Here is a 19,730-nt window from a genome sequence, read left to right on the forward strand (position 1 = left end):
GAGTGATATAAATGCATACAAGCCAATATTCGGCTAATTGTTGTTTGCAAAATGACAAATATGTCTGCCATGTCTCCTGGTTAAAAAACCCTAGAATAGAAAGGCACTGAGTGTGCATGGGTATGCTGTTTAAGCATTTTGTTGACACCTTTAAAAACAGAGCAGGTTGCTGGCAGAAAACAACTAAATCAGCAACTATAATAAAATCGCCCGATGAGTCACTAATCACTCAGCAAAGAGTCTCCTGCAGTCCTTACAAACATCTGTGTGTGCTCAAAATCTCTTCAACCCAATCACTCTTTAGTGCATTTGTGATTTTAGGTAGCAAATGAAAAGACCACGGGAACAATACAGAGCCATTTGCAGTTAAAGGGACAGAGGATTACTTTTGAACTGAAATATGGTAGGTAACACTACCTGTAAATAAATAGAATTTAATACATTAAGAAATAAATAACAACTTTATGAAATGTTGGGGGGGCACGGTGGCTTAGTGGTTAGCACGTTCGCCTCACACCTCCAGGGTTGGGGGTTTGATTCCCGCCTCCGCCTTGTGTGTGTGGAGTTTGCATGTTCTCCCCGTGCCTCGGGGGTTTCCTCCGGGTACTCCGGTTTCCTCCTCCAAAGACATGCATGGTAGGTTGATTGGCATCTATAGAAAATTGTTCCGTAGTGTGTGATTGCGTGAGTGACTGAGAGTGTGTGTGCACTGCGATGGGTTGGCACTCCGTCCAGGGTGTATCCTGCCTTGATGCCTGATGACGCCTGAGGCACAGGCTCCCCGTGACCCGAGGTAGTTCAGATAAGCGGTAGAAAATGAGTGAGTGAGTGAGTGAGTGAAATGTTCACCCTTTTCCAAATCCCCTGAGAATTATTTCACAAGATTTCTGGTTTCTGTTGATATCAAACCAAACTGTATAAGAGTTTAGTGCTGATCAACTATTTTTGAATTAGTAAAAGTGGATACAAGTTAGTTTTAATTACTCCGAACTATGAGCCTCAATATACTATAAAAGAGTCTTCTCCAACTTTCGTCTTTTCCCGTTAGGGGTTGTTACAGCGAATTATCAGTTTCCACCTAATTCTATCCTCTACATCCTCTACTGTCACACCAGTTACCTTCATGTCCTCATTTAACACATCCATATATCTCCTCTTTGGCCTTCCTCTTGACCTCTTAGCTGCAGCTCCATCTCCAACATCCTTCTACCAATATAACCATCTCCCTCCTTGTACATGTCCAAACCATCTCAATCTATCCTCTCTTATGTCCCCAAAACAGCCAACCTGAGCTGTCCCTCTGATGTGCTCGTTCCTCATCCTCGTCACTCCTAAAGAGAACCTCAACATCCTCATCTCTGCTACCTCCATCTCTGCCTCATGTCTTTTCCTCACTGTTACAATCTCAGGGTGTCTTGTACTGTAAAATAGTACAGTATATTAGATTATTTACCTCCTTTCATTGTATTTGTGTAGTTTTTTCAGTATATGCTAATTTTATGCTAATTTGACAACATATGTTATCCATAAAATGTCTCATCAGCATTTTCTGTCTGACTTCTTTGGACTCTTAGGTGAGTGTTTATTTCAGTGAGGGTGGCCTAAAAGAGTAAATGAACATAACAATGAAGATATAAACCACACATTTAGTAGGTCACTTAAATGATCCACCTAGAAAGTCAATGAACTAGTGGAATTTTGAGGGTGAAAAGCTTTCTCAGTGTATTGACTTGTCCTTTGGTCTTAAAATGCCATAAACTTTAGCAAACAGCTCAAAAGCCATTTGAAAAACTTGACTTCTCACTTCTTGACTTCTTCTGACTGTATTTAATAATCTCTCAACTGCTTTGAATTTTTGACTAACCTCAGACTTAAATGAATACTTTTTTTTTTTGAGTGTGAAAGGAGACCAAACGTGATCTGTGTGACCTTCTCAACTTTTCATGATCCAACGTGTGGAGAAAATGCCAATGGCTTCGTACGAGCTATTTTTAACGCCCATTCTGCAGTTTATGTCTGGATTACCCTTCAGTGAAAGCTGCCAATGTGGCGAAGGCACTCACAATGACAAAGGACAACAGCTCCCTTGAGAGTTCCCTCAGAGGTGACAGACGCCGCATGGTGATGGGGAAGTAATGTGCTGCAGCATCAGCATGGGGAGAGAAAGGAAATCTTGCGGGACTGGGAGACTGGGGAAAGTTCATTTTTGCACCCTAAATTAAAGTATGGTAGTAATGGAATGGAAGTAAATGCATTTGTAAATGATTAACATACCGAAAAGCACATCAGAATCTATCTATCTATCTATCTATCTATCTATCTATCTATCTATCTATCTATCTATCTATCTATCTATCTATCTATCTATCTATCTATCTATCTATCTATCTAACTAACTATCTATCCTTCACATCAAAATATTCCAGATTATGTTATAAAATTTAATCAACTACCAGCAACGATGCTGCGAAAAAAGATTCATCAATCCACCATTTTCCCCAGTTTAGCTTTCAACACTCTAGTACATATGGTATCATATGGTATCATGAAGATGTCATTTCCTCATTCAACTAGCATATTATTTTATCTTTTTTATAAGAAATGCCTTTTGGAAAATAATTTTTTTCACTTTGCCCACAGAAGTTTCCCTTGGCTTACAGAATTAATCCAGTAGGTTCGGATGGCTGTAGATCGAGCCTTAAATATTTCAAATGAAAAGTCTGAATATCACCACTGCTCCTGTCTGGCATCCACTCAGAATGTTTGAGAACATCATATTTATCAGTGTAACTGTACACATGATGTCATGATTCACACAATTTCTCACCCCGCCTGCTGGCTACATCAGTGTTATGCACCCTAATGATTGTATTTTATATCATAATGTGTTTTGTTTTCAGTTGGAAAAGCAGACAATCTGCCAGGATGTTATTCATGGATCATAGTAAACAAAAGCACAAAAGTTATTCACAGGTGATTCCAAAACCTGCACCAACACAGGATAAGACTGGACCCATGGATCTGGACTGACACCAGATCTGTCATTAGCAGCACTGCAGATTTTCTCATTTATATTCTCAGTCATGTCATACATCACATTTTAGATAGTCGAAGTCTTGGGTGAAGGACGGAGATGACAATCAGGTCATTAATAAAACTTCACAAAGACACTCGGCCACAATATTGTTCAGTGTAGCTTGTTGTTTAAAAAAATGAGACTGAACTTAATCGGTTTCTCTTTTACCGTGCAAATGAAAGCTACAGTAATATTACAGGTATACGTGTCAGGAGTGGTGGAGTATGCAAATATTCCTACAGTTCCTGAATTTAAGACATCGATAACCAATCTTTCTACAAAATAAACACATCAATTGTGTAGTTCTATGGCCCGAAGGATGAGGAGTGAGGAACTCCAGCATGAAAACATTACAGATCCCAGCAGATGGTGAACCTCAGGCATGATGCCAGATTAGCAGAGCATCATGCAGGGTTCTGAGACAAAAAGAGCAGCAGGAAGAACAGAAACAGGAAGAGGAATAAAAAAAAACTCACCAGAGTAAGTGCAGGGTCGGGGCTGTCAGGTCATAAATGGTCCGATCGGGCCGACAGAGAGCACAGCTGTGTCGCAGTGTGGATCAGCGCATCAGCCTTTAGACTTCTTTCCAGGTTGACAACCGGCCCATTCTGCAAATAAAATCATACAAATCTCACTAGCAGTGACGCATAGATCATTCCTAGCTTTTTAGTTATGCTCGGCCACCATACGCAGCAAACTAGCCATGCCAGGGCCTCACTGCAGCCAAAGGGACTTCGTGACCCAACAGCATGCGTGAACACACACAGGAACCATATGGATGCCGATGTGCTTATCATACGCTTAGGTGGCTTGCCTCATTAGGAACATCTCCACAGATGTAGTAAAAAGGTATTTGCACAAGCTTATGTCTCTAATTAATTAGGAAGACCATCATGTTGAAAAAGAATATAAAAAAAAGAACTGAGAGAATTGACACTCCACATTTCTTATATACACGATGCATTAGTGCGTCAGTATTCTTCTTTAGTTTAAAGTATCCTTATGGAAAACATCCATTTTAATAAGTAATGTTCTGTATGAAGTGTATGAAGTTTATTAAACTGTATAAAGTTTATTAAGAAATCTAAAACTGCATGACAATGTACCCATGTAGAATGCATGCAAGTTTATTTATTTATTTATTTATCTATTTATTTATTTATTTATTTATTTTCATTAAATGCATAACGTTTTATTCATTTCAGCATGGCCAATTATTTTGTTTATGCTTTATACATTTGGGTTTAAAGATCCAACGATGAATGAATGAATTTTAATTTAATTTCCTGATATATATGATTAATGCTGATTTTTCCTATAGAGTGAAACAACCCCTACACTGCTATTTGTCAGTCTGCTTCACTGACACATTTATATATGCAAACAAGTTTGATTCTTTACCCTTTCATCCCTTTTCCCACTAAATGTCTTTAAAGGCCACTAAAAGGAGAAAAGACAAAGGACAAAGGACACATCATCCAGTGACAGTAAAAAATTACATGAAAAGACAAACTGTACGTTTTGTGGTTTCGGTGTGAATGAATATTAAACATATACTGTATTTGACGCAAAGCCCTACGCCCCCCTATCCCCCCCCCCCCCCTCCACACACACACACACACACACACACACACACACACACACACACACACACAGAAACACAGCTCCATGAGTCAAACAAATAAATAAATATAAATTACAGTCTAACCAGAGAGCGATCCAAAAGGTCTCCTGGCTTTTCTCTTCCAGGTCATGTGACCAGGTGCTGTCACACTTCCAGAAGCCTGAGGACAAATCAGTCTGTTCAGTACAGTTCTACCTGTGGGGAAAAAAAGAGATGGTGTAAGTGTGAACAGAAGAGAGGATTCGTTTACAGTGTTTATAACTGATAGAATTGACATAGTACCTAAGCCTTGTTTTCTTTTAAAGGGATTTGTAGATATAAACAATGGATTCCTTCTTTTCCTTCTTCTCAATAGGAAGTTCTGTAAATTAAAGAAAAATCACAATGTCAACAAGTACATCATTGCATCTGTAAATATAAAACTTGTGTTTATATTAAAAAATAAAGTGTTTGTATTGTAAATGAACCGTAATCATTATCAATCAGGAAGTATAACACAAATCAGGAAGTACAACACAAATCAGGAAGTACAACACAAACGCAAGTGCTTTGTTAAATGACTGTTTAGGTGTCAGAGAGGATTTTTATTTAAACCGTCAGCAAATATAATACCGAACAGAATATGCACAAAAGATCCATTTGTTTCATTAGACTTCATTCATATTTGATGGTAGAATTTGAGCTGTAATTCTGACTGACAGTTTTCTCCCCTCTAGCATCTCTGTATAATATAGACAATTATTTTGACCCTGTGTGAAGGAAGGGAAAAAATAGTAAAAAAAAATGTTTTAAAAAGCAAAAAACATTCATGCTTTATCAGTAAATGTATTCGGATGAGAATGATACTAAGAGTCTTACTAATCAACCGAACACTACAACAATACACTTAAAGGTTTATACATTTTCCCAAAGAGTTTCCCACAAATTAAGCAGAAACTGTTTCATCTAAAAATGTAGTTTTACCTCCAAAAGGATGCATTATACTGATTTAAATCATGTTTAATGATAGATGTCAGTAACTTTCCATTAGACCTTTATTATAAGTGAACTTAAAATCATTGTAATTGCACTTATACTACAGATGCAATAGATTAAAATTAGGTTGCGGGGAAAAAAATTGCTACAACCAACAAGGATCGTCCTTCTTGTTATTGATTTGAATGACAGAAATAACCTTAAAATATATTTCAAATATGATGAATGATTAAAGAAATTAAACAAAACGTATTCCAGATATTTGACCTTGCTGCGACCTTGAGCTTGTTACAGTGATAATTCCATATAAATCCTACAAACATTCAAGGACTCATTCTTGAAATTTCACAATAAGATGGACGAACAACCCGATGATAAGGAAGAATGACTCCTCCTCCTCCTCCTCCTCCTAAGTAGTGAAGGCTAGATAAAAAGACTAAATGCTGGAGGGTTAAGGGTCCAATAGTAGCAGCTTGGTGGAACTGAGATCTGAACTCACAACCTTCTGATTGGTCCAACACCTTAACCACTAGGCTACAACATCCAAGAGAAAACAGATCCTAAAAAATAAATAAATAAATTTCTTATAATGTCTCAACAATAGAAGAATTCCCTTCTTTCTTATTTCTGTTTAAATTATTTAAATGTTATTCTACACTGCAGTGTCTTTTGAGAGAATTCATGGCGCACCATAGTCTCCTCTTAGATCAGGTATTGAAGTCAGATATACCTGAAAACCTGAAAAACGCCTGTCCTATCCAAAAGGATGGTTCCATAAAATATAGAAAAGAGTAAGATTCAGTCAGACAGCAGTAATGAGTGAACACTATCAGCTGTGTGAGAAATGACACCTCAGTCCTGCCTCTGACAGCACACTGCCATGTAATCCTGCTATTTTTAAACAGAGAATTTCATACAGTGAGCTAAATTTAGATATCGTCTACATCTAGAAAATATTAGGCGTAAATCTGGTTCTTAATTTTTTTTTTTTTTGAAGAAGAAGAAATAAATAGAAATACGCAAAATGGAATCAAAATGGTGGATGCAGTAAATACTGGAGTAAGATTTTCTGATGACAGAGCAAACAGTGTTTAATCAATTGATTCATATTTCTTCCTGGCAAGTCCTGTGTGAGCCATCAGACCTCAGGAACCGGTCCGGACTGCAGTCTCACCGCTTGTTTTCCACCTATCCAAGCTCTTATTGCAGAGTTCACTCTATGGGTATCCTATAGCTGCCTGTGTCAGATTGAAAACACTGATGCTTGTGTAGAAAAAAAAGAGTAGTAATAAAATTCATTCATCACACTCTGCTCTGTATCACTTCCGCATCTAACATGGTTCAGCTTGACCCACCATCCGTCAAAATACAAGGCAGACACGCACCAAGAGTCCTGTCTGTTCTTGCATGTACAGTAGATAGCAGACTGAACCTCTGGAGAGTTGATTTACTTTCTGTCTGTCTTTAAACAAAGTCTGAACACCTACATTTTACCTCTTAACTGAGTAATTACGGGAATAATAATTGTACACTATTATAACATGGACACAAACATAAATTGGTTTTAGCTTTATGGCATGTTTATAACTCTGACCTGTTTTTATTTCTATTTTTATTTCAGAATGCTATATATTAAAACGTACATATACATGTAAATAGGTTTTATAGAATTTTTGTAGAATTCTGTAAAGACATATATATTGAGCCAAGTTTGTAGAATTTGCAGAACATTTTTTTTAAAGACTTCTCTTTCCCCAAAATTTTCTCAGTAGTATTTTGTTTGTATAACACTTTTAACAAGATATTTACAGAAATCCAGAAGCACATTGGCAAGAAAAAGCTCACCAAGCCAACATGAGGAACCAGACTTGGTACAAATCACAGATCTTCTAGGTGACACAGAATAGTATGATTATAAATCTTTACTGTATACAGAGCAAAGCAAAGACAGAGATGTTGTGAAGAAGAGTCCAGGGATAAGCACTGTTGCCTGTAAAATGAGGACAGACTGCCCTCTATTGGCAAAAACTATAGAGTAACTCCAGAAATCAGACAGTATCCTGAACTCTGGGGACCAATGATCCTGAATAACTGCTATAATAACATGCTTATGAATAGATCAAGTGGGTTTCCTGCGGTGAATATTAGCAAGTTAAGAATCTATGCATTTATTTGGTAATGTGGTTTTCAAAAAAAAATGGGGAAAAAAAAAATAAATAAATAAAAATATATATGGGGAAGTTGTGGCCTAATGGTTAGAGAGTTTGACTCCTAACCCTAAGGTTGTGCGTTCGAATCTCGGGCCGGCAATACCACGACTGAGGTGCCTTTGAGCAAGGCACCGAACGCCAACTGCTCCCTGGGCGCCGCAGCATAAATGGCTGCCCACTGCTCCGGGTGTGTGTTCACGGTGTGTGTGTCTTCACTGCTGTGTGTGTGCACTTTGGATGGGTTAAATGCAGAGAACGAATTCTGAGTTTGGGTCACCGTACTTAGCTGTTTGTCACGTCACTTCAGTATATTTTAATATACTTGCATGTCTAATTCAGCTTTTTCTAAGATTCAAGAGTTTTATTGTCAGGTGCACAGTAAAAGCACATACAATTAGACCATACAATGAAATTCTTACTTTCTAAGTCTCTCTTACATGAAATAATAGATAATAGAAATAATATGACAATATAATGGAAATCAGGCTATCCACTATGTCTGCCTTTCCTATAAATTAGGTTCAAAAACCAAATCATAAAACACACTTAGTCTAAAATGTGACTGTATTTGACTTTAAAACATATCTGCCAAGGTCAGACCAAAATCATTTTCAATTCTAGTTTAAAAAAAAATATATATAGTGGATTATAGTTCAACCTGGCAACACTGGTTCTTTATAACGCAGCCAACAAAAAATGTCAGAGGCATGGCACATGGCAACAAGAGTGGACACCTCAAATGCAATGCAAATTCAAATCAAATAGCTGAGCGGTATTTACTGTTCCATTCATGCCAGACCTAACAAATCATATCTATAGCTTATCTGCAGTAAGTGTTTTATCCTGGCCAGGGTAGAGCTGGACGCAGAAACATTGGGAGCAAGATGTGAATAAACAATGGACAGGATGCAAATCAATGCACACACACTCACACACTCATTAACAACTACTAGCTAATCCAAATACCAGTATGTTTTTTTTTGGGAGATAGAAGGAAACCCACGCATACCCAAAACTCAGACGATAACCCGATTTCAGGTTCAGAACTAAACCCCGAGGCTCAGAGGCAGAAAACCTACTCTATGTATGATCACCATATCAAGCTTATGATGATTTAATGACCACTGAAGATCTGTAGCTCTGTCTTTTTAGCCAAATTCATTCATCCGTATGTACTATAGAGCAGCTTAAGAGCCATTACACTAATTCAGTACATTTGTTTTGGAAGAGATTAGATGGACTACAAACACAATCCTTTCTTATACAAAGTGCCAGTCCTAAAGCTGGCTGCAAATGAATAAAAACAAAACAAAAAAAAGCTCCTTTCAGACACCATCTTCTGAGGGTTGATTTCATACACAAACACCAAAGCTGCTGTGCTGAAACCATCCTCTGCCTGAAAATGGAGCAAATATCACAGAGCTGCTTGCATCGGTGCACCGGGTCAGTTGTTTGATTTCAAGTTCCTTTGTTTGCTTGATGTTTGTGGCTGTAAATGCAGCAGTATGAACGTATCCGAAGGAAGTGAACGTGCTAATCCTGTATTCAAAGCCTCTTTAAAACCACTCTATACATCATGGGATCTAGAAAGACTCAATGATTTTTTATTAATTATATTCATGAATTTTGTGGTGTTTTTCTTCCATTTATTTCTCTGTTGAATTGAAATACAGTATACAGCCAACATTTAGTGGGCTCTCCTATGGCCTTATAAAAACCCTGGGCACGACACACTGTAGGTGTTTGTGTTATAGACAGAAAACCACAAATCTATACAGAGCACAAACAATCAGAATTAACTAGTACGTGCTTGTAAATCTGTAAAACATAGAGACAGTCCGCATTGTCAAGTGCTGACATTAAGAAATCAGTGTGAGAGTGACAGTATACATCCATCAAATCTGTAAAACACACTCCTTAATGACAATACAATTCAATTCAAAACGGAATACTGCATTCCATTAACAGCAATTAGCCGGCACCCTTATCAAGAGCGACTTATAGTATAGTTTTATCTTTTTTTTTTTTAAACTGAGCAATTTAGGGTTAAGGGCCATTATAAGGGACAGTGACAGCTTTGTGAGTCGGAGAGTCGAGCCAGCAACCTACTAACACCTTAAGTCTAACACCTTAACCACTAGGCTACCACATCCCCCATTTCTCCCAAAATCCTCTGATGAAATGTTTCGAGCAAACACATAGTGTGTGTTCCTCAGTTCTCAACCTGTCAGACAATGTGTACAGAGAGCTGGAGTGTTCAACAGCCACAGACATGATGTCTCATTTGACATGAGGCTACACGAGTGAGACAAACTAGTAAAGATCTATCCGGACACAATGTGAAGTTCAGCAGAAGGAGACTCGGCACATATCTTTCCTCTTATAAATGTTTAATGATATATAAAAGCTAATACTTCTCGCTAGGTTTCTCTGGCTTTAAGAGTATAGCCTACATACACTCTGACCTGAACCCTGATCAGATAGCCAGGTCATGAAGAGACAGTGAGATGGAGGTTCTAGATATAGGATCTGTATTTCACTTACCATAAAACAATTTGTTTTAAGCGAGGATGAGAATAAAGTGCTTTTATTAATGTCCAAATGGAGTACCGAAGCTATGATGTTGTGTGCATCAATGCATAATAGAGAGAGAGAGAGAGAGAGAGAGAGAGAGAGAGTACAGTACGAACTAAACAATGAATTTTTCTTCAGCTTTAAAAACATTTTGATATGGACATTTTCATGATACAAAATATATCCAAATATATTTAAACATATGGCTGACGCCCTTATCCAAAGAAACGTCCCAAGGCGCTTTGAAATCTCTATCAATGAATACATAAACACTGGTTCACTAGTGAAAGTGAAAGTGACGTGACATACAGCTAAGTATGGTGACCCATACTCAGAATTCATTCTCTGCATTTAACCCATCCAAAGTGCACACACAGCAGTGAACACACACACCTTGAACACACACCCGGAGCAGTGGGCAACCATTTATGCTGCGGCACCCGGGGAGCAGTTGGGGGGGGACCTCAGTCGGGCAAGGGCACCTCAGTCGTGGTATTGCCGGCCCGAGACTCGAACCCACAACCTTAGGGTTAGGAGTCAAACTCTCTAACCATTAGGCCACTATGTTACAGACTTATGATACCATCTCAGCGCCAAAACAGAAAAGAGTTTTTCCGTATGCCTAGATCTTACTCTGAGAGATAGTGGGACCAGCCGAGCAGTGCTGGTAGCTCTGAGGGTGCAGTGTGAGGAGTGACAAGAGCTTTGAGGTAAGACAGAGCTACCAGCACTTTCGGCTTTGTAGGCAAGCAGCAGTGTTTTGAATCTGATATGTGCAGCTACCGGACGCCAGTGGGGGGGCGCAGCAGTGGAATGGTACAGTATGTGAGAACTTACCACACCAGGCAGATTATCTAAATACAGTACATACACAATATACCATGGTACTGAGGAGAGGTGCTGAGGAACTAGGGTACGGGTTCACAGATGCTCTTAACTGGCTGCTGTCACTGTGCTTGACAAGTAAGAGAGTATGTAATCCCACCAACAGAGCATTGTCAATTTTAATGCCTTGGACTTGGCCCATAGAAGGTTGTGGCTTCGGAATTGCGACAACACCCTCACTACGGGAGAATTTTTCTTCGGTGGCACCTTTAAAAAAAGCTTAAGTAGTAAGAGAAGTAATAATGAAGTAATAAGAGAAGTAATAATGAATTAAGAAGTAATAATGTATAACTGTAAATGACAGTCAGTGTTCCTTCAGATGCACCATGAAAAATATAATGACTAAATGTATCACTATATTATATATTATATTGCCAATTCATTAAATTATGAAAGACAAGTATACCCGCTCTTAATTTTAGGTTATGTAAGAGCAGTCCATCAAAACAGCAAAACAAACTGATCATTTTTTAAAGCCTTTAGACAAAATTTCCCCCTGATGTCAAATCTTGTCTATCAACAATGTTAAACAGTGAGATTTATTCAACACAGTCCAGGTAACCACCACCTGACTAACATGGTTTGCTCTCAGAGGAAACCAAAAAGGAATAATCTGATATCTATAAGAATCATTGTGTCGTTTCATCTGTACTGAGGACAAAAGAGTTTACAAGCAATTTGTTCACAATCCAAATCCAAGGGCAGTTTCAGTAATGTAACTATAATAACGGAAACTCAACAACCATTACACTGACAATAAACGCTTTAGGATGAGAGAAATGTCTTACTTTAGCTGTGCTGAGGTCTGGTCTCTTAAAGGATGAGCTATTCAGATTTTAAGATTACCGAAAGTGCACTTCGAAGCCCTTGATGTCAATTAGAAGCAGAATTAAACTTGTTTTTTTATTTCTCAATACAGGAAAATGTTTAGGTTGAATATTTCTGGATTCTTCAGTTAAAGTCCCTAGCATCTCTAACCGAATATGGTTTAATATGAAGATAGAAGCATCTGGAGGTTGTAGGAATTGAGGCGAAACTAACACTACAGTCCTGTCCTACAATACTGCACCTTTCACCATCTTCTCAACTCCAGTATGCTAAATATGCTGATGTTGTGCTCTGGCCCTGTACGTTTCTCCTTGTGAAAAGGAAAATCATTGGAAAATGCAACGAGAAGCTTTTTACAGCAATATACTTGCCTACACATTATGCACATCAATAAACTGATGCTACTAGTATTTAATTACTGCAGATTGTTCATGTGAGAAAGAGCACAATATGAGGTGTACTGTTTATCCGCTTGTAGTTCTGTTCAATGTTGGAGAACATCTCCTGTTATCTCTTATTGGAGAGCAGATATAAACACTCATCCCTCATAAATCTCTCGTTTTTTTTAGTTAATAATATTCCAGGCTGACACCACGGCCAAGATGCCAACCAAAGACTGTACGTACGTACGGTTGGTAAATGCAAACATGTATATAATATTCTGCATATTTATTTATAATTATTACCAGCAGTGTGTTAGACCCAAGGCGCTGTCGTTTGGTTCAGCAGCAATCACTCAAATCATTTGCCTTGCAGCCATGAAACATTAATAGGACCTAAACTATTTATATTGTCAATATTAATAATAAATGGCAGGGCTTTAAAATTTGTGCTTCAAATCAGAAGGCTGTTATTTTATCCATTTCTACCGAGCCAATGAATTACTACAGTAACAACTATTGTCTGAAAAGTATCATCTACTTGTCATTCTTTATACACCTTACATGTTTGTTTTCATGGAGGAAAGATACAGGTTTTGCATGGAGGATAAATAGAAATACACAATCCTTTCTACAGTACCGAGGTCCTGGCAATGGCAAAGTGACAGGAGTGATTTGTTTACACCTGAGATATCGTGTGTGATTACTAGCATGATGAAAAGGAATCAGCAGTTATACTCTTGGGGTCTTCAGGCAAGGATGGGCAGTCAAAATATTTACCAGTACTGACATTTTGTTTCTGGAATTTGCAGCCGTCTTGCTAACTCTGAACGGTTTGCCTGCCGTAATATCTCTTCCTGGAGAGAGCCACAAACTGTGCTTGTGCATGACAGTGAATGGAGGTGGGGCTTATCGCATGTTCAAGGTAAAAATAGCACGGGCAAACTCGTGCTTGTATGACAAATACGCTCTTTTGTAAAATTATTTATGTCTGCCTAAGCATTAAATAGCCAAAATAACGTTATTTATTTATTCAACAACTTTTCTCAAAAGAATTTGTTAAAAACAAAACTAAACTAAACTAAACAAAAACCTCTAGCTAGTTCATTAAGCAGAAATCATGCATATTGTGTTGCAAATGAAAACAACAGCAGCAGTGGAGTAGTAGTGGCTCAAGTGGTTAAGGCTCTGTGTTCTTGACAGGAGAAGCCCCAGCATTGGGCTCTTGAGCAAGGCCCTTAACCCTCTCCGCTCTACGGGTGCTGTATAATGGCTTCTTCTTCTTCTTTTTCTTCTTCTTTGTAGGATGGTACAGAAGTAGGTAATGCTACCTTACAGCTCCAGGGTATTGGAGCTGGTTTGTTCTGCATGTTCCCTCACCCCTACTAAAATATATGCATGTAGATGGATTAGATAAGCTAAATTGTCCCAAGGTGTGAAACTGTGTGTGTGTGTGTGTGTGTGTGTGTGTGTGTGTGTGTTCCCACCTCACATCCAGTGTTTTTAGGATAGGCTCCAGATCCATAATCAGGATAAAGTGCTTACTGAAAATGAATGAATTTAAACATCATGTGCAAAATAAAACCTGAAGGAAAATGATTCTAGTGTCCACTTTGATCCATTTTGTCTGTGACTTGTGAGTTTATTTTGGTAAATTATTTCTAGATTTAAAATCTGACTTGCTCATTGTTCCATAGCCAGGTGTTGTACTTAAAGTCATAATATATTATATTATATACAGCATTAGACATCGATTAAATATGTGCTGCCTGCTGCTGTTTAACCCGCCATTTTATTTTTAATAAGTTTAATTGAATGTCATCTTTTATTACGACAAATTATTCTAACACGAAAACAAACCTGTGTATATTATATATACAAAAACGCAGCTCTGCCAAAAGACACACACACACAATGTAGTAGTATAGTGCCCGTGCAGCACAGGCTATATGCACAGAATTCTAAGAATGCCCTATTAACAAAAATGAACAAAACTTTTTGGTAGAAGCTGCAGTAATAAAGCTGCGGAACAGTCAACAGCCAGCTGAATGCTGAAATCATCATCGGTGATCGTCAATGAATCTGTCAGCAGTGTAGGTCCTAATCTATTAAACATTATCCCACACTCTATTCAGTTCGATTAACATGAAGAAAACGTTAAGTGCCTGACGAGTGTGTTCATGGAGGGAAAATGGGCTACAATGTTTTGCTGATTCAAACTGATCCACAAAAAAAGGAGCAACTAAGGCTGTCACTGATGCTGAAATGACGAAATATAAAAGCAAATAAATAAAGCCTGAAATATTACTGCTAACTCTGTGCAACATAGACAGAGAAACCAGGGATGAAAGCAAAATTTCTAAGCAGCAGTCGCCACAATCGGTGCAATGCAGGTGTATGTGTGTGTGTGTGTGTGTGTGTGTGTGTGTGCGTGTGTGTGTGTGTGTGTTTGGGCTGCTCGTGACTAAAACCTTTGAAAATCCTTTTTAAGACGTTGGGGAGCGTTCAACAGTGGAACTGAGCTTTCAGCAGGCCGGAACGCAAACACAAAGAGCGGTGGGATCACAATCACACATGCACTATACACACACACACACACACACAAAACAGCTCGAAAAGAGTAAGCAGAAAGTCAGCAAAGTGCTAATGTGCAGAAACAGCAAGCAGGACAACGGGGGTCTATCTCTTCCTCACAACCACACAGAAAGACCAACAGAGGAGCTTAGACACAATTTATTTAAAACTTTAAAGCAAATATGTAAGAAAAAAAACACATGCATGCTGTGATGGGGCGAAAGCCTGATGCTGAGCAGTTATAGTTACTAACCCTAGGTTATTTTTTTCCTGTGTTACACAACATCCTGAAGTATTTCTGTCTTTGCCAATGATTACAATTATTTTTATCCATTTACGGTAATGTTGTAGAATGATAGTCGAACAACTTCCTGTTATCACTTACATTATTGCAGCTGTAAACTATCTTTCTACTAAAACTAACTTGTTTTTATGTCTGGAAGTTAAGATTTTAAAATAATGCTACAGAGAATGTAAAAATGTCAGAAAAATGAATAAAAATTATAAGATGCTAAGACTGGAAACTCCTCCAGTAAATTTCACCTTATTAACGTTTAGATGCTTTTCATTGTAAAATACCCAATTTTTAAATGGATTTCTTCTTAGCCTTAGATTATGTACCTTGTCCACTGCACAAGAGGTTAGTGTAGAAATTAACTATCTATTATCTATTACTATAACTATCTATTTACAATAAATTTCCACTTCCTAGTTTGGAAAGGTTACTACAGTAGTGTTAGCAACATCATCAGTGGACTTGACAAACATTACTGTTTCAGGGCTCTCAAGTTTTAAAGACAGGCATGCGTGACATCCAATTCCCACTCCAATTTGTTTAATTTCCATGTGAGAGAGAGAGAGAGAGAGAGAGAGAGAGAGAGAGAGAGAGAGAGAGAGAGAGATTATGACTGGTGTTGTTTATTGTAAGTGTTTGTTGCCTTTTTGGACTCCTTTATCATTTGGAATGTTGCTCCCATTTAAAACAGTTCGGCTCAAGCCCAGCCATTTTTAGGGTCATGATTGAGGACAATGTCCCGTCCAGAGACAAGCTGTTTCGTGTTGTTCAAACCGACCATCAAAAATACCCTCTCTAATGAATATAGTTTTTTTTCATTGGTTGTTGCGTTAAATCTTACCCAGATAGTGCTATTTTCTGATTGGCTATTGTGTAGCCTCTTTTTTTGATTGTCTAATAAGTGTCAGGCTCGACTAAGAGCTCCAGGGAAGACGCGTTTGATTCCTGCCCGGTTCCACAGAGACAGGGGTGCGGACAGATACATTTTGGGCGCTGCGGCGTATTAAATATATGATAAATAGTTAGTTTTTTCTGTGTGACAAATACAATGTGTGGTGGGAGAGCGTGACAAAAGACCGACATGAGTGACTGTCACTCTCAATGCATGACACTTGACAGCCCTGCTGTTTGTACTGTACATGTATGCTGATGTTATCCTATCATCATGAGGTCCTTTAGTCTCCACACTTACCTGAGAAACTATAATGTCACCTCACAAGATTGGACATACGTTATCAAAAAGTTTATGTATTGTTTATGAATGTGTTATGACCTTAAGCCTATTTCTCTCCAATGCTATGTGACATACTGCATAAACCCTGTAATGTCACCTGCTGAGTTGTGACCTAAGCCTCTTTTAAAGCATCAACACTGTTTTATAAAAGCTTAATGTAATGCATATGAATGTGTGAAGAAGCCCATACGCTACAAAGAAAATGTTACCAAACATATTCAACACCTACATCCGTATCTGCGCTAATGCTTGCCTGGATTAGTCTTAGTGGATTTGTCTTTTGTAATTATTTAATCATTTTAGACTCATGTCTGTTGAACAGCATCCTGTCAATAACGTTAGACCATTTAAAATAAACCCCTTGGCAGTTTCTCGCTCTCTTACCGCTTTCTGTTTTGCTCTACTGATAACCACGTACACACACATGCTCAGCATTTTGTTCAGGGACAGAGATAAAGAAAAAGAGCTCGCATTATTTTACGGGGCATACAATGCTTGTCATTATCCGTGTAGCTTTTCCACCCTGCGAGTGCAAAACAATCTAAGTTACATCCCCATCTGTTACACTTGTGCTCTTTTCCACTCTATACTACAGTATGAGTACTGTATGCCAAATGCTGTCAATGAGGGGATTTGTTCCATGTAACACCTTTTTACCAGGCACAAGGTGATGACAGCTAGACGCTCACATCTGAAACATCAGGAAAATGGTGTAGCCATTTTCTCAGTTTTGACTCCTTTCATCTCAGGAAAGTCTCTGCTTTTTGTCTCATTTTCTCCTTTGAGACAATTTCGATATCTAAAGAAATCATAAGCAACCAAAGAAATTTTCATCTACCTGTAGTATAACAGCATGCCTTGTTTGTGTGTTATTCCTGACTTGTGATATTACTGCCATTTCAGTAAAATGAGAAAATTTGCAAACAGCAAACAGAGAGATTTTTTATAATGACTTTTTTGTAAGAAAAGAAAAAAAAAAACAAGCATTTGTCTCTAAGAGGCTTTTTATGCAAAATACAAGCACAGTCCATGCTCAAGTTACATAACACTCGACTGCTAATTTCACTTGGTATAACGTGCCTGAAGCAATTAAGATCAGTGCCATATTGTTAGCAGGCAGGCTGGATTGTGATCAATGTGGTTCCCCTTGGAATCGATTTAGTGCTTTGCGTTGCAAGTTGTTAGAGAGAAATCCTTACGTATCTTTGGTCATCCACCTCGGCATACTAACTGTGATCGCAAGTTCATTTATTTGTTTAAAATCGTGTTCCAGAATGACAAATGAATCCCTTTCACTTAGAATTAGATGCGAGATAGAAAAACACAATTGTGACTAGAATACGCTGGAGCAGCAGCTCCGATCACGGTTCTCCTGAACACCACGTGTCAAACACAGAAAGGTTTTGATTACACTCTGAAATTCACAATGGCATCTGTGTGCTTCATTACGTGTTTGATTCAGAGAAGGTGATTCAGCCTCATCTCCATCATTGGTCTCATGTAATACTGTACATCTTCAGTTCTAAAGAATAGCTTATTAAATGACTAGCACAGAATGGCATATAAATACGAATAAAAAAAAAAAACTTTCTTCTTTTCAAATAAAAGACTGAGGTAAATTTAGTGATGCAACAACGCTGTCTTCTGAGAAACAAGAGTGAACAAAAAAAAACGAGAGGTTCATATAAGCACGCTACCACAAAAAGACTGATTGCTTATTGAAAAACCTGGTTTAATAAATAAGTACATTTACAAAGGAATTGTTCTTTTATTCACCAGCATGATGAATTATCAAACCCCAAGACATGCAACTGAGCCTAAAATTACCCATGACTGAGTTTCTCTAATCTACAAACATGCCTGAGGTAAACCTATGAAATATTAAGATCTAATGGCAAACTAGAGGAATGTCTTTAAAATGGACATGGTTTACATCTGACAAATCAGATTGTTAGAAGATTTTTTTTCCCCTCATGCATCTCAAAGGGATGGCATTATTACATACCAGTATAACATTAGTGATATAATTATCAGTGCACTGAATTTTAATAACCTTTCAGCTGCAGCCATTACAGTAACTTCCTAATACAACAATCATCGTGTACCTATAATAACTAAAACATTGCTCTTTATTTAGTAGTCTTTTTAGTAAAGTTGTGTGTAAAGGTTTTCATAAGGAAAAGTGAATAACTAATAATACTGATTTTCTTCATACTCTAATTTGTAGGTTGATAAACACAGAGTAGCTGTGATGTGTTCAGAGTGTTTAGATTAGGTGACACCTGCTTTGTGCTGAAAGACACAAATTGATGACTAAACAGTAAAAGAGTTATAGTGTGTTTAATCTTTTATTATGAAGTTTGGTCGCAAGAGATTTCTGGTTAACAAACGCACACACTCACTTTCTTAACTATTTATTTTTGTCTTAAATAAGTGGGTAGGGAAACATGTGGCTTAGTGAGTAGGGATTCTCACCTTTGCCCAGTGTGTGTGTAGAGACTGTACAGTATGTTTACATTTTCCATCATTTGGTAGTTGCCCTTATCCAGATTGACTTACATTCAATCTCATTTTAGACAACTGAGCAATTGAGGGTTAAGGGCCTTGCTCAGGGGCCCAGCAGAGGCAGCTTGGTGGACCTGGGATTTAAACTCACAACTTTCTGATCAGTAGTCCAATACCTTACAGACTAAGCTACCACACGAATGGCATCTCTCAGTTATCCATAGTGTGTCATTTTTGTGTGTGTAAGTGTGTGTACTTGAGGGTGTCCCTTGCCCTCTGCACCAAGCTCCCTGCCATCTATCTATCCATCCATCCATCCATCCCTGTGACTCTGTGTGGAATAAGCGCTATGAATTAATAAATTGCTAGCCTTATATGTCTTGATTTGTGGATTTATTTTAAACTGCCTTCTTTCAAGTTATTATTAAATATATAAACTGAGTACAATTCACTGAGACCATCAAAAGTGCTTCGCATTAGTGAATATCTTATATGTAAGCTTGCACACCCTTAAGAGCTCTCATAGGATGAAAGCTTTTCCTTTGAACTAACCAGTAGTACGTATTGCAA

General features: G+C 38.0%; 1 protein-coding gene across 8 annotated transcripts in view; it reads right to left on the bottom strand.

Moving 5' to 3' along the window:
- The window catches only part of pcbp3 (poly(rC) binding protein 3), a 76,108-nt gene that overhangs the window by 44,613 nt on the left and 11,765 nt on the right, over positions 1–19,730 (bottom strand). For all 8 annotated transcript variants that reach the window (XM_060876894.1, XM_060876893.1, XM_060876890.1 and 5 more), the window contains exons 2-4: positions 4,983–5,061; positions 4,785–4,895; positions 3,553–3,684 (exon numbers count right to left, since the gene is read on the bottom strand). The gene's annotated coding sequence lies outside the window, so the exon portion shown is untranslated. The remainder of the gene's footprint in view (positions 1–3,552; positions 3,685–4,784; positions 4,896–4,982; positions 5,062–19,730) is intronic.

The sequence above is a fragment of the Tachysurus vachellii genome, chromosome 8 (assembly GCF_030014155.1).
Source record: "Tachysurus vachellii isolate PV-2020 chromosome 8, HZAU_Pvac_v1, whole genome shotgun sequence".
Taxonomy (NCBI): domain Eukaryota; kingdom Metazoa; phylum Chordata; class Actinopteri; order Siluriformes; family Bagridae; genus Tachysurus; species Tachysurus vachellii.